The sequence below is a fragment of the Miniopterus schreibersii genome, assembly GCF_964146895.1.
Source record: "Miniopterus schreibersii genome assembly, chromosome: 5".
Taxonomy (NCBI): Eukaryota; Metazoa; Chordata; class Mammalia; order Chiroptera; family Miniopteridae; genus Miniopterus; species Miniopterus schreibersii.
This window is the reverse complement of record NC_138106.1, coordinates 82818672-82841557: the sequence shown is the minus strand read 5'-3', so window position 1 is coordinate 82841557 and position 22886 is coordinate 82818672. Positions and strand designations below refer to the sequence as shown.

General features: G+C 48.6%; 1 long non-coding RNA gene across 1 annotated transcript in view; it reads left to right on the top strand.

Moving 5' to 3' along the window:
• LOC308557640 overlaps positions 1-4272 on the top strand; it is a 45827-nt gene extending 41555 nt beyond the window's left edge. Inside the window, exon 2 of the long non-coding RNA XR_013998867.1 lies at positions 3892-4272. This is a non-coding gene — a long non-coding RNA (uncharacterized lncRNA). The remainder of the gene's footprint in view (positions 1-3891) is intronic.
• The last annotated feature ends 18614 nt before the right edge of the window (positions 4273-22886 follow it).

Here is a 22886-nt window from a genome sequence, read left to right as displayed (position 1 = left end):
TCCTGCCTTTAGAATGGTGTCTGGTACAGTACGGGCGTTCAATGAATGCCGATGACTGTAATTTTTTTTTTTTTTAAGCTTTTTAAGAATCACTCTGTCAAACTGGATTTTCTGGTTTCATTATGCTGCAACTTTAACATAGCATGAGAATAATGGCTACTATTTATTGAGGATAGCTATATTTTCAAACGTTATGTGAGGCCTTTATCAAATCTTGTTTCATTTAATCTTTACAACAACCCTAGGTGGTCGGTATAACTATCCTTGTTTTAGTGATGCAAAGCTGAGGCTCAGAGAATTTAAGTGGCTCAAACGAGTGGCAAAGCCCCATTCAAACCCACGCTTTCTGCCTTGAAAGTAACCATACCTAGGGCTTGCCCCATCCTTTATTTATTATATGGGTCCCCAAGTGTCCATATCAGGGCAATGTCAGTAAATACAATTACAGGACACTTACCGGGTTGTGAGACTCGGAGTGGGTTTCAATTTCACATGAATAATGAAGCAGTCAGTTGAAAGTACAAAGATGCTTATAATTGCATTGATCTTTGAATGTCCAAGTAGGCCCTGGCATCCTCACTTGCTTAGGTCTGATTTGTTTGTTGTGTCTGCGAGGGCTCGGAGGGCAAAGGAGAAACAGCGCCTGGGAGGAGGGCCGCTGCGTCTGGCCTCAGCCTGCAGGGGTGCGGAGGCTTCGCCTGAAGGACACGGGGTTGGGCTCAGTCACTCAGGCTCTGAATCAGGACCTAAAGGAGAACTGGCAGGACCCACAGCTTAGTCTGGCTTTCTGTTCTGACACCCCGGTCTGTAAATGTGGAGAGAGAGTACATGCTGACTGGCATACAGGTTGGAAGACAGTTGAACAGCATTTGCGGCTGGGGACTTTTTGCTCTTTTCAAGGTTTCTGCCTTGATTCCTACATCCTGGCCATTCTTGGAGAAGGGCAGTGGGATGCAGAGGGAAGTCAGACTGGTCACAGATGTGTCCAGTCCACCCAGAGAGCAGCAGGGGGAGAAGGTTCGGGAGTGGGGTCAGCCGAGTCAGCTGCCTCTGATAATGGCCATGGGCACGGCTTTAGGCACAGATTGTCAGGCACATTCGTGACCACCTTGGTGGGCAGGCAACGTCCCCCACAGGCCCTCTCCCTCATGCCACTCTCTCTCCCCTCCCACCCCGACTGCTCAGTCCTTTACAGCATGCTACCACCACCCCTTCCTGCTAGCCTGAGTCCTGCACCCCCTCCCGCTAGCCTGTGACCTGCACCCCTTCCCACTAGCCTGTGTCCTGCACCCCTTCCCACTAGCCTGTGTCCTGCACCCCTTCCTGCTAGCCTGTGTCCTGCACCCCTTCCTGCTAACCTGTGACCTGCACCCCTTCCCACTAGCCTGTGTCCCACATTCCTTCCTGCTGGCTTGTGTCCTGAAGCACATTCTGGGAGGAGCCCCTCCCCCGCCCAGAGTTCCAGCTCAAGAATGAGCGTCCACTGCATTTGTTGTTATCCAAACATCCCCTTTGGAAAAGCCCCGCCCTTGTGCTCACCATAGTAACACAGGTGTGTGAAGAGGACACCCAAGGACTCAATAAAAAGGAAGAAAATTAAGTTTTAGGCCCCTCTAAAGTGTATGTTTTTTTGTGTGCAAAATAGGACCCTGGGGAGCTGACTCAGCCGGCCTTACACTCTGCGGACTGCTGAGTCACCCCAAGCAAAACTGCAGCGAGAGCCATAAATTTGGATTTTTAAATTTGTTAATGATGAGAGGAAAGGGCACAACATGTACATTAAACATAGATGGGAGGGCAAGCTGTTTTCCTCAGCAGGCTGCCTTGCAGCCTCAGGATGGGAAAATGAGAGAAGAAAGTTGAGTGTGAAGTTTTAATAAGAAGCTGTGGCTTTTAGGAGGAAAAACAAGTGAGAAGGCCTGGGAAGAAAGCGGCTATGCTACTGGGACTGGAGGTCCATCTGGGAGGAGCCGGCAGGAGTGGGATAGAGAGGAGGTTGGTTTAGGGGATTTCTGCTGCCAGAATGCTGGGGTGTCAGTGTGCCCCAGAGGCTGAGTGAGTTTCAAAGTCAAGGGAGGACATGGGACTTAGACAGGCAGACACATATGCTCCCCCAGGTTTCAGGTGGCCAAGGCTGGGGAGGAGAGGCAGATTTCTAGGCGGGCACTCAGAGCATCTGGACCTCAGTGGCAGATCAGTCATGTGGCTCCCAGAAGTAGCACAAACACAGGGAGCTGTTCCCCAAGTTGGCTGAGCCATTACCAAGGGCCAGTGGAAGCCTTAGCTTTGGGCCTGTCAAGGAGTAGAGTCTGGGTGAAAAAATGCCCAGCCTAGGGTGTGCCACACAGGGATGGGCACTGGGCCAGAGGGCAAGCAGAAGTTCATGAATCCGGATGTCTGCAGTTCAGGTTCCCGTGAACTAAAAGACATCTGTGCCATCCTTTCAGGGGCTTATTCCCACCCCACCCTGGTAAGCGCTCATCTCTGCACAGGCTGCCCAGGGAGAGATGCCAGCCACTGACTCAATGGAGGAGCCCTGATGTAGAGGCAGAAAGAGTGTTTCCCTTTGCAGAGGGCTGGAACTAGAGGCTGCTAAATGGAAGGGACCAGAGGGGGTGGGCTGGAGCCCACTGGGATGGCGTCAGCTTATGCAGTTATCAGAGTATCTGAGGCTGTGGACCCGTCGCTCACCTCACCACTCCCCTCACTGTACGCAGCTGGCTGGCTTTGGAGCCATGTCACAGGGGAAATGCTCTTGAGAGGTAAGAGGAGGAAACTAGACAGACGTCCACCTCGAAATACGTCCCAGTCCAATGGGGCAGGCGGTTGGGCTCCAGGCTGGAGTCAGTGACCCACGTCGGATCCGGAGGGGCAGACATTCAGAAGCCAGGTGTTGGTCAGGAGGCATAAAGGAGGCCTCCACCCTGGAGGTCATGGCAGGCAAAGTCAAGAGGTGAAAAGGTCTGTCGGAATAACACTCCCTGACCAGCTTCGTGGTATTGCGAAGAGATGCTCTTAAGGTGGGGAAGGAGCCGAGTTTGCCTGTGGTTTAGGTGGGGTTAGTCTGTCCCAACAGGGTTAGTCCTAGTTGACTTAATCCAGTGGTTGTCCATGGGCACACAACCCAATCTGAGACAAGAAACAAAATGCTTGCTAGGGCTTCCAAGAAAGAAGCCTTTTCCTTTCCTGTCTGATGAGACATTTCCCCCCAGCAATCGGAGTGACTGTGTAAGGCCTACCCTTGCCATAGCCGCAGGGTGGAGGGCTTGGGGTCAGGTGCACTGCAGGCCCACATCAAATGGGGCTGAGGGTGGAACCTTGTTATGCTGAGGCAGAAATGAAGACTTCAGTGGCATTGTGTGAGCTGCTGGATCAAACCTGACCTGACATTACCAGTTTGAACAAATACACTTATTATTGTTGTTATTTGAGCCAATTGGATTGGGACTTTCTGTTTTTCTCTTTCAACATAGTCTTAACTGATGCATTAGGGAAGGGTGGAGAGAGCAAAGCCGACTGGAGGAGTTATGATGGGTTACAAAAGCCTCTCATTTCAGGAATCAGGTTTTTTAAAAAATTAAACCTCCTGGCTTCTCCAGGTGGGGTGATTTGGAATGTCATGTGAGGGCGGTCCCCCAGGGTGGGAGATTCAGTCTGGAAGCGGCAGCTCCTACCAAAAACTGAACAGGGGCTGAGCAAGGCCAGTAATGACATGCAGACGATGGATGGTGAGACTTGTCACTCTGTACTTGATTTGCTTTGGGGGCTTTCCCAAAGGGTGAGAGCAAGGTCGAAATTTCTTGTACTCTGCTAAAAGTTTTGCCGAATTCATCTGAGATATTGGAGGAAATTCACAAAATGACCCGCTTAGATTGTTCTCTATCTTCCAAGACAGTCAAGACAGCCCCCAAATACCACAAGCTGGCTGAGCGTGGGTGGTGCCAGGAGAAGGCGCAGAAGTGTTTCTGCTAGAAGGCTCCCAACGCGGTCCTTCCAGAGGGAACGTGCTCCCGGGACCAGGATCCACCTGCAGCCTCCGCCTCCCAGTCCACAGAAGCCAGAAACATGCCCAAGGCCGTTCCTCAAAGCACCCCTTGGTTGGGGCTCAAGGAGCACCCAGTCATCCCAGTGAAATGCTGTCTGCCAAGGAGAGCTGCGCAATCGGCAGGCCGTTCCAGTGGCCTGATGCCAGACAGCAGGGGACGCATCTTAGTATGGCCACTTCTCTTCTACTGGCTTGTATTTGCTCCGACATTAAAACACAAATGCTGAGTGACGTGTGAGCATGCACCCTAAATTACATCAGTTATCTCGTAGTATGAACAAGTTCATCAACCTCTTTCCTAAGAGCAAATTTGGTCTTTGAGCGGGGCAGGAAGAGCATGCATGCCCTGGCCAAACGGGGGGAAGGAGAGCGGGAGGCTGCTGCATGTTGGCTCCTTCTTGGGCCCCTTACACATCGTCTAACTCGGTGTTCTCCAAAGAGAGTGCGGAGGAAGCTGGTCCTGCAAGAGACAGGTCTCTACACTTTTTTGCTCTTCTGCTTTTTAAGAGAATTCTGAAAAATCACATACCCTCATACACATTTTAAAAATATATATATATTTTTATTGATTTCAGAGAGAGGAAAGGGGAGGGAGAGAGAGAGACAGAAACATCAGTGATGAGAGAGTCACTGATCAAGCCCGCAACCTGGGCATGTGCCCTGACCGGGAATCGAACCCCGATCGCCTGGATCTCAAGTCGACGCTCAACCGCTGAGCTATGCCCGGCCAGGCACTCATACACATTTTTAAGTTAACATCTAAATTTTTTTTTATGAGTTAAAGATTTTTTTTTAATAGTTTAAAATGTAAAATATTTGATAGCATAAAACCAGGTTAGGACTGATCACAATTGGCATAAATATTTCATAATATGACTTGATAAGATAAATGGTAACTAGTTGATTGAAAAGAAAGCATCAAACTGACAAAAAGATTTAAAATTTTTACCCATTATTTTTGATATATCTCAAAATTTTGCTGGTCTCAGAAAACATTCCCATTATAGGCTAAAGAGTATACATCAGAAAGCTGTACTACTGCAGTGGTTCAGAGCATCTCAGCATGCCCCAACACAGCATCACTGCGACGCTTCAGGCTTACCAAGAATCTGTGTGAGACAGGGAACCTACGGGCTCCAGGATTTAGATGAAGGAGGAGGCAATCCAGGGTACTTGTACCGCAGTGCATGGCCCCGGGTAAGCTTTGGGGTGAGTGAGAGAACAGCCCCTCTCTTACAAAGGGGAAAAGGCCGTAATATTGGGAAGGCAGTCTCAATCTCAGGTGGACCAGTTTTATGAAAGAATTATATGGAATTTAGATCTGAAAATTGATTCCGTTTAAACTATCTGAATCCCTTGGGAAGTCCCCCGCGCTCCTGAGGTAGCTATATCCCACTAGCAAGGCAACTGTTTTGTATTACTCCTTGACTGTAGGTTCCAAGGTTAAGTTAACTTGGGAAACACTAGATTCCCTTACCGGCTTCTCAAAGGCTCTGAGGGGGCCTATAGTAAAGAAACAGTTAAGGCTAACCCTTCTTTAACCTGGAGTTTTCCAAATGTACTTATTATTTTTGTTTAACATCTGTTAGCATCACCATAAAACCATTTGGAATAGTGTTACTATCCGCATTCTACAGATAAAGAAATTGAGGTTAAGTCACTTGCATTAGGCCAGAGGTCTAGAAACACTTTCTGTAAAGTTTTAATCTTTGAGTGTCTATGGCCTTTGTGTGGCTACTCAACTCTACTGTTGAGGGCAAAAGCAGCTGTCAATGAATGAGCACGGCTACATGTTCCAATAAAACTTTATTTACCAAATCAGGTGGTGGGCTGGATTTGGCTGGCAGGCTACACGCAGTTTGACGACCCCTGTACTAGGCCACATATCTAAAAGGATTTGATGTCAGGTCCAAGACTTCACAATGCCAACATCAGTATCCCCACATCACTCTGGTGAGGTGTCATGGAAGGACCCCAAGTAGGAGGCTGTGGCATAAGACACAAAATGCATTTTCTTGAGTGTTTTGCCAAGGGCTGGCCTCTCCCAGCTTAGTTGGTTCTGAAGCCAATCAGGTCTGTCCCTCAGAGTAAAAGTTTGCCTGCTGTCACCTCCAGTCTTTAATAAGCAATTAATATGGATCTCAAGGCCCAAAAAGAAAGTATCCCCATAGGCCTTGGTTACCAAGTACATAGCAAAATGCACAATCAATCTTTTAGGACAAAGGGACACCCAGCAGTTTGGGGCTCAGTGGGGCCCATGTAGATTTCTCTCTTGTTGTTTAATAGGCTTGTCCTTGAGTCAAGAGCTTCTGAATAGTGTGGATAATTAGATTGGCTTTTCTTATTTTAGTTCTTCAAAGCTTTCATAACACCAGAAGGTACTCCTAAACCTTCATCTGCTGTCAAGGGAAAGGTGTTTACCTGGGAAAGGCATGCCATATGTGTCCTGTCCTGATCTGAAACCACATTCCATAGGGCTGACCTTGGGAATTGCCTAGAAAGCCCATTTCTTGGCAGAACCAAATCATTATAATTGTTTCTGGTGCAGAGATTACTCCCTGGAAGCGGAAGTCATCAGGGCAGCTGCAAAATGCCGGAGAGGGTTCGGCAAGCCCTAATCAGGGAGGTCTTTTACAAAGGCCTTCATTACGCTGTTAACCTCCACAACAGAAAGAACTGTTCTCATTTTCCTGAAAATGGTAGGAAGGGGTCCCATCATCATAGCCTAGAGATGTCCCACTAGGGAATTCAGAGTGGACACACACAGAACTCAAGAAGGAGAGTCGCTGGTTCCACTGGCTCCAATACACATCAGGAGAGTCCCTTCAGGCCACAGGTTGAATAGAAGGAAGGTTTACAATAGTCCAGGAGGGAGATGATGGGGGCCTGATTTTAGGCTGTGACTGTGGGGGATGGAGAAGAGAGGGTGGGTTCAAACGAGAGGAGTCAAGGACAACTCATGGCTATTGAAATTGTATGTTGAACTAAACATACAGAAAATCAATTGAAAACTTGATTTGAGAGTAAAATGCAAGTAAAACTTGCCTTGGGAGGAGTGGGAAAGGATTATAGATCATGACTAAGCTAAGGCCTCTGGTGAGGGGTGGGATTGAGGCTAGGGCACTTCAGGCCCCACTCACTGGAGAGGGCCACTGAGGTTTGCTCAGTGTTATGAACAGGTCCATGCGAATGCAGCCTCCAACCTCCTGTTCTGATCCAGACATATTAGCACCCGGAGCCCCTTCTGTATAGAAATTCTGGAGCCACCCTTCCCACGAAGCATTCTGTAAAATGCACGGTTTTTGCAACAATCACAGAAGGCACTCTTTAAAATGGAGATCATTGACCCTGGCTTCTTGCTTAAACCTAAAGTAAGCAATAATTCCGCTTTATAATCACTACCACAAACACGGAGTAATATCTGGATGAATCACTTCTTGTAAAAGTGTCTTTTACAGCACAGAGTGTCAGTTACGAAGGAACAACATCACAGAGAAGCGCTCATAGCTCAGTTGTGTCAGACTAGTTCCAAAATAGCAGCTGAGACCCCATGTTAGATATGGAAATCCGCGTGCACAGGCGAGTGCCTTTTCTGCCCTCTCAGAGCCAGGACTTGGAGACCGTGTCGTAGATCAGTGCCACCCAAACCAAGGGGCCAAGGACTTTGGGTAATTGTGCTGCCTCCCCGATTGTTTCCAAGGCTATCAGGCCTTGGCTGGAGCGGCGCCGACTCAGGCTTTCTCTGAGCCTCTCTCTTCTGCTCGGGCCAGTTCATCAGCTGCCAAGGGCCGCAGCCTGGCCTCCCCGCTGCAGCCACCTGACACCGCTTTGGGCTTTGTTCCTGAATCATTGGAACTGGTGGCAAAATCAGATCCAAGCCAGCTTCATCACGGGACGGCAGAGCAGCCTGCTCCCGGTTGAGTGTCCCTCGCTTGTGGCTGCTGCTCCTGCAGCCATCCCAGCCGTCTCCCGACCTGCGCTCCGGCCCCGGCTTCTGTCCCTGACTGCCCACCGCAGGTTAGATGTACAAGGACTCGCTACGCAGCACATGGTCTCTCCGCTCAGGGACCAGACAAGCCAGCCGGAGAGAGGAATGTGCACATACACCAACTCTCTCCAAGGCCTGCAATTCTGTGTTCTCTAGGCTCACGAAGAGGCCCCTCCATGCATCTGTGTGCACAGAAGGGCGCAATCAGAGGGTCGATGCGAGAAAGCAAAGTCTTTCTTCTTGGGGTGGTAGAGAGCCCCTGTCCTGCTCATGTGAAAGTGCAGGCAAATGTGGACAACGTCTTGCTCGGGTGCAGGGAATAGGAGAGCCTCACACACTGGGAAGAACACCTTCCAGTCAGGTGGAGCAGGTTCGTTTCTGTGTCATAGTGATGTTAGCTGTGCTTTGGGGGAGTTTTAAAATTGTGTGGGAAGCTAGACCCTAGGATCATAAAAGGCATGCCCAGCAAACTAGGGAAATGTAGGCAAGGCATGGAACAGACGTCTTACTTCCATGTAAACCTGAGCAACATGGTCCCAACAAATCCTACTCATTTTCATTTCTCATTTCCCCCAAGATGACACAGGGGTGAAACCAGCAGGAAGGACAAACAGAACTCCCAAGGGAGCTTCCAGTTCTTTCGTTTTTCTTCACACACTCATCTGTCCAAGTTGAAGAAATTATATTTAAGACCTTGGTGAAAGCTGTTCACAGAGTGTTCCGTTCAGACTTTTGTCCTGTTAGGGAGGAAAAAGCGATTCCAAATAGCTGGTCTTACTTATATTGTTGGAGGCATCTGAATTCTGTGTGTGCAAAGAACATTCCACTAATTAGTCAGCCAGCCGGTGAGTTGGGGCTGCCTAGCTTTTAAGGGAACAGGCATCTTATAAACTGCAAGTTATCTGCTTTCAGTCTGCTAACACTGAGTTCCTCTCTGTCATGATAAAAAAAGGTCCAGCCCTTCTGTGGTTCCAAGCAGCAGTGAGCATTTGAACACAGGCCCGTGTGTGGGATGGAAGAAGCCGTTTGGAGACGGGCCTGGGATAAAGTGAAGGGCTGAGTAGTGGGAGAACGGACTTGATGCTCAGAGATACCAAAGAGTGAATCAGAATTTTGGGGCTCATTTACTCCAGTCGTTTGGGCTGGGTTGGCTCCCTGTTCTAGGTCATCTTTAATTTTCCCTCTGTTCCCATGTGACTTGTCATAACCAGAGAACTGTAGCATAGGGCTTTAGAATCAAACAGACATAAGCTCTAATCCGAGTCTCCCTGTCTACTTTGGGTGAGATTTCGAATCTCTCTAAGTCTCAGTTTCTTCATCTGTAAAATGGGAATAATAACAGCATCTAGGGTTACCATGAGGATTAACCACAGTAACAGATATGAGTACCTGGCCCGTTGCCCAATCCATCGTGGGCACTCAGGAGTTTGTTTCCTTCCCTGGCCTTGACTTTGCTGCTAATTGCTGTGAGACTTGGTTTTCCTTATCTTTAAATTGGGTAGAAGGCCACAATAACAGTTGCTCACTGGGGTGTCCTGAGGTGTGTCTGGACAGATGTTCCTGTAGCCATGGGTGATGGCCACCACTCTCACAGCTGCCCGAGGGCTCAGTGATGGACTCACAGCCATGGCCCCTGTGGAGTGGAAGAGCATCAGGCTTGTCTGAGATGTTAAGAGGTGTGTCTTCCTGGAGGTGGAGAAAACCTGTGGATATGCTCCTTGCATGTGGACATCCTGAGTGCAAATAGTGAAATTGTTTTCTTTGGAAAGTATGATAGTTAATTTTTATGTGTCAACTTGAAACGGCCACAAGTGCCCAGACTTTTGGTCAAACATTATTCTCCGTGTTTCTGTGAGGGTGTTTCTGGATGAGATTAACATTTGAATAGTGGACTGATTACAGCAGATTGCCCCACCCAGTGTGGTAGGCCCCGTCTAATCAGTTGAAGGCCTGAACAGAGCAAAAAGGCTGACTGCCAGGAGTTCGAGTCAGTCCTGACTGATTGCCTTTACACTAGGATATTGGTCTTTTCCTGCCTTTGGATTTGAACTAAAACACGGACTCTTCCTGGGTCTCGATCCTAGTCACCTTCAGACTAGAACTTACACTATCGACTCTCCTGGGTCCAGTTGCAGATCTTGGGACTTGTAAGCTTCCATAACTGTGTGAGCCAAGTCCTTAGAACCCCCCTCCCCATATACATATGTATATATATATGAACTCTATTGGTTCTATTTCTCTGGAGAACCGTACTACAGAAGGTCTCTCATTTGTTATCTTTCCTCTCTCACCGCTTCTGTCTTAATCTAGGCTCTTTCATTTCATACACAAACAACAGCAATAAAACTGATTTTTTTGCTTTTAGCCCTCTGATCTTTCTAAAATTTTAATTACCTCTTGCCTTTTTGATACTCAAAAAACCCAATGGTCCCATCCCATCCTAGACAAACCGAGGACCCCTCAGCCTGACATTTAAGGCCCTCAGATGGGGCCCACTTTATCGTATGTCCCACCATTCCCCTCACAAACTCTTCATTCACCCACTAGGGCCTCATGGCTATTTTCCCTTTGTCCATGCCATTCCTCCTGCCTGGCATACCTCTCCCTCAGCCTATCCTGAACACACCTCATTTTAGCCATGAGGTCTTTACAGTCATTGCAACACTGGTTTGGAAAACAAGTGCCTAAGTTTCTGAGCTCAAGAATGGTCACAATAAGTGAACAGGTTTGACAGGGTAATGATTTGGTAAATCTTGGAGATATCAAAGTTGTGGCAATAGCATTCTTTTTTTGTTTCTTCTTTCAAAATCACATTAGATTCCAAAGAAAGATGTGTTCTGGGGAAATGTTTCTTAGGACTTTTTGTTTGATGGGCGTCTGACAATTTTCTTCAACTCTAAAAAGTAGAAATAGGATTTTGTTTTCTAGTTAGAAAAAGAATAAAGAATGAAAGGATAAAGCTAAAAAATAAGACTAGAAACAACAGTATAGAGAAGTAATAATTACCTAATTTCCTGTGTTTCTAACACTATGCAATTATGGCTGACATTTTAATGACATTCTAAAGCCCCATTCTGGCATTAAAGGGGCATTTTAAATTTTTAAAAAAGGATTATCTCATGTATACTCTTCTATACATTTTTGTACAGCATGTTCAACAATATTGTGACTGTCTCCCACATCAATAAATATAGATCTAACTAATAATTTTTAATGACCATTTAAGGGTAGACTGAAATGTATTTAATCAATTCTGTATTGATTAATATTTAGCTTATTTCAGTTCAACCCCATCTAATTATTTTCTTGAAAGAAATTTTTCAATGTGTGACATTGTAATTATATAGCTGGGTTTGGAAAATGATATTAATTTTTAGAGAAAATTTACAGGTGTTCAAAAGCAGAAGCAAATAGAGAGATAGGCAAAAAGAAGGTAAAATAACTCACAATTCCATGCCCTGGAGATAAACACTAGCTCTCCATCCTGGGGCTGATAAAACACTTACTGCAGTATTCTAAAATTTTTCTTCTCTTCTCCTGTTTGCCCAAGTGATCAAAACTTTATCTGGATTCTCACATTGTAAAACCCATTGATGCCTTCATAGTTCACACAGTGCTATTTTTCTTTCAGAGCTTATACATTAGGTGTTTCAGCAAAATGAAGATTAATTCTGGCATGATACATTACAAACGTCAAGAGGGAAAATCGTACTTCTACTGTCCTATGTGTTAGCATCTATATATTAAAAAAAAATTTTAGCTTCAGGCTCCTGACTTGGGAAGTGGTACAATGCCGCAGTGCTGTGTCACTGTCCTCCAGGCAGAGTTCATCCAGCCGGGATCATGTGTCGGAGCTTCCCTTCCACCCGCATCATCGGCTTTTTGAGGAAACCGCTTCTCTCTGGACTCTTCCAGCTCTTATCTCCTCCTCATTCCCTCACTACTCAGCCCTGTGCCTGTGACACCCTGAGTTCAGGGCGCCCCTCTCCCTGCTCTGGATGTCACTCTATAGCTGGGCTCCTGGCTTATAGCGATTTGAATCAAATCGTCCACAGGGATAGTAACAGGACAGCAGGAGAGACAGACACACGACTCATGAGCCCTCGGCACTTCTGCATTCCTGGGGTCTTATCTCCACTAAACTAAAAAAAAAGAGATTTAAAATCATATTTTATAATTGCATTGGTATAAAGATGAATGCATCCAGGCCATATTCATTATTATTTAATTCCATTTTCTTCTGACTTTAAAATAAACAAAACATTTTTATACTCACTGTGTCTAATGGATAAGGTTCCCATCTGTGTTTTGAAAGCTATGGGCAAAGAAATGAGGCTTAGAGAGAAATTCTGGGTCTTTACTTACTGCTTACGTGTCTTAGTCTCATGTAATCATCGCGCTAGCCTCTGTGTGAATTTCTACTGTTATTTCTCATTTTACAGAAAAGTAACCAAGAACACAGGCACAAAATTAAAGCTGAAGTCACGTGGTGGGACCGAAGGAGGTGGCATTTATCCCGAAGGGTCTGAGGAGACAGTAAAGGGTTGTTAGCAGGAATATGAGAATGACTGCAAAGCGGGGGAGCAACCAAGGCGACAAGTTAGGAGGGTGGCGGAGACGAGAGCAGTGGGCAGGGGGGAGGGCTGGGGAGGGCGCAGAGGTGCAGGGCTTGGTGTCCAGGTGGGTGTCAGGGGGAGAGCTCAGGGTTCACGCCCCAGCATCTGGAGCACTCCGTGATCTCTCTTCCCTCCCTGTCTCTGCACGTCTTCCAGCTGGACCCTCGCCCCATTTTCACCCAAATCACTGCCCGCAGTTCCAAACTGAGCACCGCAGCGCCTCTCCTTGGAAACCTCCCATAACCGCCGAATCCAGCGGGAAGGAGATGGCCGGTTATAAAGGTGTGAACAGGGTTGAAAGGAACAGAAAGTGATGGTGCAGTACCCCAGGCTAGTAGTACTACCATCCCAGAGGCTGGACAGGGTCCGGGGAGAGAAAGTTCTAGACCCCAGAGGAAAGAGCTGGATGGTGAAGGCCACTGGCCAGGGGGTGTGGGGCACAGCCACTCTGCAGTGATCCTGAGATGAAGACGCCCAGAGAGTTGACACCCAGCCTTGCCCTCTTCCCTCCGCTCTTCTGTCGCTGGGGTTTCCCACTCACCAAGTCCAACTAGAAGCGGCAGGCTGAGGGCACTGACGCAGTCCCTGCAAGCCAGCCCCCGGCACAGAGCTGGTGCAGGGGCAGGCAGAAGGCCCTGGCCCTTCCCTGCCCCCGTCCCCCGGTTCCAGGCTCAGTCAGCAGCCTCTCCTAGTAGGCCCCACAACACCCCATGATTCTCACCCTCACAGCACTGCTGTGCCCCCCCCACCGCCCCCTCCACGCACACACACCGGACTGCCAGCTCCTCAGGGGCCTGTCTGCCCGCCTCATTCATCTTCGCATCTCCCGTGCATAGTACAGAGCCTGGCACAAGTAAGGGCTCCATAAATGTTGAATCAAGATCCCCCTTATAAAAGGCAAATTTTACATAGAAAGTAAATTCTTAATCTATTATCAGCTGGTGCCTCATGGGGGTTTATGGCAAGAAAGAACAAGCTTCAGCGTGGAAGTTTGAAGTTAATGTCCCCAGAGGACATGGACTTTCTGGTTTGCTTTGTTTTTGGTGCCATCAGTCGATGGGCACACTGCCGCTTTCCTTATGGGGAAGCAGAGCTCCTACCAGAAATTAACATGCGGGCCATGCGTTTTCCTCCCCTTTGTCACAAAGCTAATTCACAGTAACCAAAAGCAAGGATAACACCGTCTCATGCAAATCATATAGGGCAGATCAGACAGAAAGGTGTGTTGGGAAACTAAATTTACCAAGAAAACACAGCAGCATGGAGCTCCCTGTTGTTCGCAGCTCTTTCGTGTTTATGGAGTGAAACAGTGGGCGTCAGGCATCACCCGGAGCCCGAGGTGCAGGCGCTGGCCGTCTGTTCGTCTGCCCGGCTTCTGTTTGCACAGACATTCCAGGTCAGCTCCTCTTTCTACCTGTCCTGCTGAGGAAATGCAGGAAATTGTTTTGGCAGCAGGTTTCATCACAGCATATTACTCTCTACCTTAATGCTCAAACCCTTTTGACAAGTGTTTCCCACGCCACCCTTGGTAACGTAGCATGTCCCTTGTTATTGGTTCTCAATCATGCATCTACCACTCTTCGTGTTATCTGTGGTTAAAGGCCAACCTTCTGTCTTCACTTGGTTGTGAATTCTCACTACTTCCCAAACCTAGGAGGCACTCAAGGGGGATTTCTGATGAATAATTCCACTTAGATATTAACCTTCTCCATACATGTCACCATAGTAACTCCACACCTTGCTAAAATTGATAGAGCAGCGTGAATGACGGCTCCTTCCCCACCAGCCACGAATCCTGTAGATGGATGATTTTGTTCCCACCCCCCACAAAGCCCCGGGAGCTCCACACTCCATGAAGAATCAGAAATGTTGCCAGTTTGCTACCTGATTCCTCTCTGCCTTCAAACATAATGCAAAACAATCTCCTGTTTCCATGCCGCACCTAAATAGACTGTTGTTCAACTCCAGAAATGTCCTTGGCATGGAGCATACAGCCTACCAACCACAGGAATTCTCTCTCCATCTCACAGGGCCAAGGCCGAGGTTGGCAGCCTTGTTCAGAAAGCCTACCGTGGATGAATCTCTATCTTCCCCGATTGTCTTGTGTTATGAAGAGAGTAAATGTTCCCCCACCAGTGCCCAGAACCCGAGGCCAAGCCCACAGGAGTCCATGGGTCCATTCCATTTCTCCTCCGAGATGCTACCAGGCAGGGCTGCCATGTGGCTCAGCTCTAGGTCAGTGGTGCTCCCTGGGCTGTAAGATGCGGTGGGCCTGGTGCCGAGCACTGACTTGAACACAGGGAGCCCAGTGGCTGTGCCGCACGTGTTTGCTCCTCCAGATGTGCTCTTTCACCTTCCCCACCTGCTCTGTGTCCCAGGAAGCAGCCCTGGGGGATGGCATCGACCCTTGGCCTTCCACTTTCTGTCGGATGGAGGGAAGCACTGGCAGGAGGTGGGAGGTAAAGAAGGACCAGACGGCCAGCAAAGCTGCCTCCACCGGGTGGCTGTGGGTTTGCCACCGGGGGCCCCAGCTCCTGGCAGGCAGCCTCTCCATTCAGCTGCCTCCTCAGAGGCCTGGCAAACACTCTGGTTACCTGGGTGTCACCAGCCCCAGGGGCCTGCGTCATCCTTCGTCGCCGTCGTCTTTCTGAATGGTTCCTGTATAACCTCTTTTCGTTGGACTCTGTGAGTGCACCCTCGCTGCTTGCTGTCTGTCATCCTGACCTACGTACTGGTAAATACGTCAGCTTACATTAGCACGGGGAGGGACAGGCGACAAACACGGTCACAAGTGGGACCTATACAATGTTAGACGGTGATAAAACTAGAAGAGGTATAAAGGGGTGGAGAGGGTCTAGGCGAGAAGGCTGCGTACCTCGAGGGGCCTGGAAGGACCCTTCTGAAGAGACGACATCTGGCCTAACAACGTGACGAGAATGTGGCAGCCGCACAAACACGGGGAAAGAACATTCCAGATGAGGAACCGCGAATGCAACGGGCCCCAAGTGGGTGAGGGTCTGAATAGGACGGAACCTAGTGGACAAGAGGAGAGCGGGAGGAGTTAAGGTCAGGGAGGTGGGGCATAGAAGAGTTTAGATTTTATCCTAAGGGCGCAGACAGGTCATGAGAGAACATGTGGTGAGGCATTTGTAGTGCTCACCCTCCTGACGGAAATCAGGCGATGAAAGGGTTTAACTGGGAAGACCGCAATGAGAGGGCTACACATAGGAGTGGGCCAGGTTAGGGGGCCCAGCAAAGGTGGGGAAGCAGGCGGGAACCTGCGACAGAGGGAAGCCATCTGCCCCGCACCTGGAGGGGCCAAGGACAGGGAGCTGTCCCTGGCACCTGGGAAGAAAAGGAGCCATGAGACAGGGGCCACCAACAGGAGCTGTCAGATGGTGACTTCCAGGGGCTACTAGGAAGGTTTGCAGCGTAGAGCTGGAGCCGGGTTAGGGTGTGTCCCGAGCCGCATGAGGTAAGAGTCCTGGTGAGGATGGATGACACGGGAGGTCTGCACACCCAAGGACGACTGAGCACTTAGCCACCTGCACATCTGATATTAAATAGAGAGGCTGGGGAGAAGGAATTTCGTCTTCCAATGACTACCATTGGTTGCAATATTTGCCAGCAAATCCTAACAGTTTTCACAAATGCTAACACCTTCAGGACTCATTCAGGAAACTGAGGGGTTCAGGGGGAAGGCAGGAGCACGTGTGGGGACTGTGGTGAAGGGGATGCCAGCCCACAGGGAACATTCCATTGAAGGGTCCACAACCTGAATTCAGGAGGCCTGCCTGGTACCTGGAGCCCAACTGCAGTGTCAGGGATGTTATTCAGTCAGCTTCTCAGGCTCGCAAAGCTTCCTCCAGGCCTTTCACTGCCCTGCTCCTACAGCTCATTGGGGCCCAGGAAAGTCAGCAGGCGCTAGTTTGGGTTGAACAAGGCCTGGCCGCCTCACACTTGCACACAAGGGGGAGTGTCCTGTGCTGGCCCCCCAGGCTGGCAAAGAGAGTGGCTTCCCGACCTTTGCTCCTAAATAGAGCACAGAGTTCTTATCACAACTAAATTCCAGGGAAAGAAAACACTGGGGGTTACTGAGGAAAAGCCAACATATATAGTCTCTTTTTCCCTTTTCTTGTTTCTGTCTCGTAGTAAGATAGGTCTGAGAAAACAACAAAGGGGGTGCTGCTCTCTAGAGGAACCTCAGCTGCTCCCCTGGCATTAATCTTATCCAGTATTTAGCAGAAGAACTCTTTTTACAAACAGAATCTGCCACAGAATCTTAAAGTATAACATAGGCAATATCCCAGAGCCACTTCCTAGACACCTGGTTCCAGCCAGTTCTAGCAGGGCCATCCAGAGTGAGTGTGTGTGTGCGTGTGCGTGTGTGTGCACGCGTCCCTGTGTAAATGAGGCTTATTGAGGTATAATTTGCATACAGTAAAATTCACCCTTTATGGATGTACAGTTAGATGAGTATTGACATAGTCTTGTAATAACACCACAATCAACCCAGAACAGCTCCATCGCCCCCAAATTCCCTCCTGCCCCTTTGTAGCCAGTCCCCCTCCCCCATCCCTACAACCACTGACCTGTCTGTCCCCGAAGTCTTGCTTCTCCAGAATGTCATATAAGTGGAGTCATGCAGTATGTACCCTTTGGTGTCTGGCTTCTTCCACTTAGTCTAACGCTTTTAAGAGTCTTTCGTGGTTTTGCCTGTATCAGTGTTTTGTTCCTTCTTATTGCTACAGTCTATTGTTCTTGTGTGCTTTCCAAAGTTATGCTTTAGCTTCTCATTCTTTTCTGTATAGAATATAAAGTTCTCCATTCAAATAATTTTCTTTATTCCTTAACATACTGAGATTGAGGGAGCACCGGTGGAGTGAGAGTTTGACCCCAGAACGGTGCCACACTGTTACATCAGAGCTGGCTCCCCCACCTCCAAAGTGCCTCCGTCTCTTCCCAGGACTACAATTCCTTGGAATTTTCTAATCAAAGCTAACAGGTGCTGCTTGCTTTTACTTTTTAAAAAAATTATAATTAACAGACAAGTTTTTAAGCTAGGGAAAGACTACAAGGGAATGCATTTGTCCAGAAATAGACCTTGGCTGCTAACAGTCTTCCAAGGACAAAGATATGTGGCCCAAATACAAATTCCAAACAAGAACTTCAACCCAAATCTCACCTTTAGCCACTGTTCACATGACCATACAGTTACATGAATCTTTTGGATTCTCAGTCCTGCCACCTGACTGATAGCTTTTGCTCGCCTCTCAAGGCCACACCACCCTCCGACCGCATCACTAAGCTGGAGCCTGTGTGTGGAAAATGGGGTGGAAGGAGGTGGAGTGGGGAGGCGCACAAAGCCAAGGTGGGGAATCTTGGGTGCCCTGCTCCAGAGTTTGGACATTACCCTACAGCCAATGGGAGTGCGGGAAGGGCTCCAGGTGGAGGGGGGTCAGTACGAATTCTGGAAATCCCTACTCTCTAAAGCAGGGAAGTCGGTTGGAGTTTCCTGCCATGGTTCAGGTGAGACTATGATCAGCAGGATGACAGAGAGGGGGGAGTCCATCCCAGGGACACGGACGGTGCAGAACTGATGAGTCTGGAGGAAGGTGAAAGTGCAAACAACTTCACTTAGCTACCCCAGTACCATCATCGTGATGTGGGTGTCACTATGTCCATTTCGCAGATGAAAAACCTGAGCGGAGTGAGGTGAAACATTTTACATGTCTTTACACAGCTGATAAGACAGAGACCACAGCAGAGTATTGAGGCACCGCACTCAGGCACGTGAGACAGTGAGAAACATTTAGTGAATTATAGGAAAGTACCTTAAATAAACCAGAATCTATGCTTTGGGGAGAGTATCCCCGAGTCCTTGGAGAGCAGTGCTGCAGCAATGCTGCTGGGGACTAAACGGCACGAGCAGCTTTTAAAGGGATTTGCCCTGTTCTCACTGTCCCACCCACCCTCTTTCACTTGTCCTCCCGCCGGCGTCTGGGAGAGAGCTCGTGTAATAACGCGGTGGCAGCTGAGGGCGTTTCAGCGAAGCCTGCTGCCAGCTGCCTTTCCCGGCACAGACACATCCCTCACCACTATTTTCTCCCTTTTGGGTAAGTGGCCTCCTCCCCACTTCCCGACTGCTTTGGAGATAAAAGGAGACAGTGAGGGATTTACCCTTTCCCCCATCATATTGTGGCTATAATTTAAAGCTGCCATAACTCATGTGTAGAACTGTGACTATAATATCATGGAAAAAGCCATCATTCAAAACCCAAAGGAAGAAATGTGAAGTCCTGTTTCTTCCAGCTGTAAATTGCCTCAAAATCAGCAGACAGCTGCTGGCACAGCCAGACAATGGAAAGTGAGTTTGGAAAGTCACCCATGATGAATTGTGTTTCCTGTTCTCCCTTTTTCCACATCTTCACTAGAGTCAAAATAGTTTTGTGTACTGGAATGTGACCAGGACTAGATAATTGGTCCTTACTGGGCTAATACATGACTCTCCAAACCTGGGGGATGTCCTAAAAGGTTCTTAGGGCTGGATTAAATTTGCAGAGAATAGAGCCTGGTCAAGTTGGGTTGGGTTAAACAGACTAGTTCAGTGAGGACACCAGTCTTGAGTGTGCCAGGAACCGTGGTATCTATGTTTCTGTTGTTCCTAGGGTGGGGCGTTCCAGACCAGTAATTTCTCCCACCCTGTTCTGGTCCATGTTTCCCAGCTGTGGGCAGACATACGATCCACGCCATGGTTAAAGGTCACTGCTCTAGTCATTCTGGGTGAGCTCACGTAGGCGCTCATGAATCCCCTAAAATCTGCTCCCCACAGGTCCTAGCACTGTTAGCTCTGTCTAGTACGCATATTTACACACGGATGTGAACACCTTCTGTGCATCGAGAACATTCCAGATACTTTACGCTCTCTATATTATCTCCTTTAATCCTTGCCACAACCCTGCAAGTTAGATATTGTTATCATCCCATTTTGTAGTTGAGGAAATTAAGTCATTGAGCAAGTCAGTGAGTCCCGAGAAGAAAAATTCTACCTCAGGTCAATGGAACTCATCAAGCTGATGCTCTTGGTTTGGGTCACAATTCTGTCGGGAGGTAGGATGTCTATGACCTCTGTTAGAAAAAGGAGGATAATCTTCTCATAAATGTTATTGAATGTGTAAGCCTCTAAACAAATGTTACCTCAATATCTCTGAGATATTAAAGAAGTTCGTAATTTCCCATTCTTGTGCTTATGCCTTCAGACTTGTGAGTTCAGGCTCTAGGGTTAGATGGCTTGAATTCAATCCAAGCTGTCACTTCTTATCAGGGAGACTTTGGGTAATAAAGTCAATAACTTCTCTGTGCCTAGGTTTTCCCTTTTGTTCTTTAAAAAAAAAATGTTTTTATTGATTTTAAAGAGAGGGGAAGAGGGAAGAGAGAGAAACATCAATGGTGAGAGAGTCATTGATCGGCTGCTTCCTGCACGATCCCCAGTTGAGCCTGAAACCCAGGCATGTGTCCTGACTGGAATTCGAACCTTGCACCTCCTGGTTCACAGGTCAATGCTCAACCACTGAGCCATGCTGGCTGGGCAGTGTTCCCCTCTTGAAATGAAGATTCTAAGTAGTATTCACTTTATAGGGCTGTTTTGGTTATTACAGAGGATAAATTAATTAAAATGTGCAACACATGGCACATAGGTTGTGTGGTTGACTTACACTGGTGGCCCCAAATGAACCACGCCTCCCAGTGTTTAAGTCCTTGTGTAGTGCCCTTCCACATTGACTCTGGACTTGGCTGGGTAACTTGTTTTGGCTAATGGGATACTAGCAAGTTGTATGGAAGCAGAGTCTTAGTAAGTGCTTGCACACAGGGATTTGTCTCCTTGGGACACTTGCTCCTGGAGCCCTGAGCCACCATATAAAGAAATTAGGCTATGCTGTTGGAGGGACCCCCCTGAAGAGAGAGGGAAATGCCAGTTTAAACGTGGGACAGAAGAACCACCCAGCTGAGCCCAATCAACCCATAGAAGCCTAAGAAATAGTAAAATATTCTTTTAAGCCACTACATTTTGTAGCGGTGTGTTACAGAGCAACAGATAACTGAGATAAAATGCATTCAATAAATTACAGCTATTTTTAAAGTTGTCATTATCCATTGACTTAACTGTTTCCAAAATAATCAACATTAAGACATGGAAAGCTGGGTTACTCACTAGCTCATTCACTCGGCAGAAACGTGCTGTGTTCCTGCCCTGGGCAGAGCAGCAGGGACCCGTGTCCCATTTTTAGAGTGGCGTTTTCTTCCCAAGGGGTCCCTCATAGGAAATTTTGAACTCTTAGAGTCGCAGAGCAGGATTTGAATTTCCCCTCCTGTTGGAATGATTCCTCGGAGGGAATTAGTAGGGACTAGGCTTCGCTTCTCATAGTCTCACGGACTCTCCCTTCTTCGCAGGAAGCTGAGACCCTCAGCACGACATCAAACCCGCAGCCTCTCAGGGACTGCGGGGGGGGGGGGGGGGGGGGCTGGGGGGGCCCTGGGAGGTGGGGCGCCCTGCCCCCCGCAGGCAGGGCCCGGCGCCGACCGCGCTCCCCTCGGCCAGCCCCGCGCCCCGAGCGCGCAGAGCCCTCCCCGGCGGCGTCTCGGGGGGACCACGCAGGGCTCCCTCCGCCCCAGGCCCCTGCAGGACCCCTGCGGAGATGTGGGCTCCTTTGCGGCTCTGAAGGGCCCTTTGGTTGACAATCACCCGCCCCTTGCTGCTGGCACGGCTTCTCCGGGCACACGGCAGAGGGGCTGGCGCCCGCCCGCACACCCTGTCAGCACCCAGGACCCGGGACCCGGGACCCAGGACCCAGGACCCAGCACCCAGGACCCAGCACCCAGGACCCGGGACCCAGCGCCCAAGACAAAGCACCCGGGACCCGAGACCCGGGACCCGGGGCCGCGCCCGCCGGGGCCGTTGCAGGGCCCCACGCGGCGCAGCATCGGTCTCTCCTCCTCTACGTTTGCATCTTAAGCTCTATGTAGATACAGACATCTGACACACATAAACACACAGAAATCTCCCAGTTATAGAATGAAAGGCTCCTGCCCTCTTAATCTAATTTCAAAATCACAGAGACAGGAAGGGGAGTCTATTCCAGCTCCTCACATTTACTTGCTGTCATTTTAAGATATGAATGGGGGTGGGTGGGTCAGAAAGGGACCAGGAGAAGCATTTGGCCTGGACACAGACACTAACAAAAGACCTAAGATTTAGATATTGTTTCCAACATTGTTTCCAAATGAGGTTATAAATAAAGTTACAGACACAGATGCTTCTCATTTGACTCTAAGCTCATGTCCCACGATTGATTGAACCGTATCACCTTTTGGGTGCTAGGAATTAATTAAAGAAAAGCAAACTCTTGTAGTTATTCTTGTAGAATAGCACAGTTACACGCCATTGTCCTTTTTGAATTAAAATTATAGCTTGTTAATGTTTAATGTTTATTAAATTATACCACGATTTCATGATCTTGTTTTGACAATTCTTCAGAATAATAATAGCTAAGTATTTACGAGTCTTTATGGTATGCGAGGTGCTTTGCAGGAAACTTCACGACAACCTGGGGAACTATCCCATTTTATAACTGAGGGAACTGAGGCACAGGCATCTTAAGAACTGTGCCCAGGGTCCACAGGTGATCAAGCCCAGAGCTGAGACTGGAGCCCAAGCAGCTTGGCTCTAGGTGTTCAACCCCCAAATCTGCTGTCTTGGTTTTAAAATACTGCGCAAGAGGAGAGGGCTCCTTGTGTCTCCTGAAGAAGGAAAAAATGGGGAGGGCAGGCATGGGGATGACGGCAGAAAGGAGGGACCATGGTGCCCATGTGGCTGCTGAAATACCAGTGTAGCCGCTGCTGGAACAGAGGCGGATGAGTCACCCAGACTCCACTGTCCCGGGCCTGTCTTTCCCGAAGTTCCCCAGCCCTGGCCCTTCCCTATGCTCCTGCTCCCTCACTTTCTCCCTCTCATTCCCAGCTCTGTCCCCAACTTTTTGCCCCAAGATTCCTGCATGTGGGGGTCCTGAATCCTTTCTCTTGGTGTCCTCTCTCTGGCCCGAACAGCACCGCACCCTCAGCTCCTCCCGCTGACCTTGGGCTCCTCAGTGGAGGCCATGCCAACGCCCAGATTAGCTGTGGGGAACCTGGAGACCAGGGTTTCTGCTACCTCAAGGTCAGGGTGGCGGAGGGCAGCCTG